Source organism: Ovis aries, chromosome 14, assembly GCF_016772045.2.
Source record: "Ovis aries strain OAR_USU_Benz2616 breed Rambouillet chromosome 14, ARS-UI_Ramb_v3.0, whole genome shotgun sequence".
Taxonomy (NCBI): Eukaryota; Metazoa; Chordata; class Mammalia; order Artiodactyla; family Bovidae; genus Ovis; species Ovis aries.
In genome coordinates this window covers 16326723-16327494 of record NC_056067.1, presented here as the reverse complement: position 1 = coordinate 16327494, position 772 = coordinate 16326723, and positions in this window count along the sequence as shown.

The following is a 772-nucleotide window of genomic DNA, read 5'->3' as shown; positions in this document are numbered from 1 at the left end:
CTCTTACGTGTCTGCTTTAGCTCTTAAGTTTGAAGATAAGCAAAAGAATGGGTTATGGCCTCTGTTCGGCCTGCAGTCTTTTCTTCCTTTCTCAGCTTTCATTTTGATTCTCCTAACTCTATTAGGAGGCCAATTAGTTAAAATACTGATCACTCCCCCACCCCCAACCACCCCCCCCACACCCCTTTAACAACAAAAAAATGAGTTAGTGTTCTGCCGCCTAGTGGTTAGAGCCTAGCTTCCGCAGCCAGCTTCCAGGGACCTACATGCCTGTGCTGCCTTTACTCACTAATCAGCTGTGTGATGCTGCACCCCCGGTTACTGGTGTGTAAAATGGGGTTAATTGTGGTAGCTACCTTCAAGGGTTAGATGGGATGGATACAAGTTACCAAGGACAGTGCTCTGCATTAATAAGCACCCAGCAAATGTTAGATACTTGTATTATGCCTGTAACTAGCACCATATAGTTAACTGTTGCTAGTTACCCTGAAGCACCTAGAAAGATTCTGAAATGGCCCTCTGATTGGCTAGAGATCATTTTATTTTGTGCAGGTTTTATGGGTACCCTAAAGGTAGAAAAGTGAGGTCGCTCAGTTGTGTCCAACTCTTGGTGACCCGTGGACTGTAGCCCACCAAGCTCCTCCGTCCATGGGATTCTCCAGGCAAGAATACTGGAGGGGGTTGCCATTTCCGGAAAGTCAATTAAAAAATAATTTGGACTCCCCCTCCCCCAGCCCCTCACTCTACCACCAATTCTGGATGTAACAGCTTA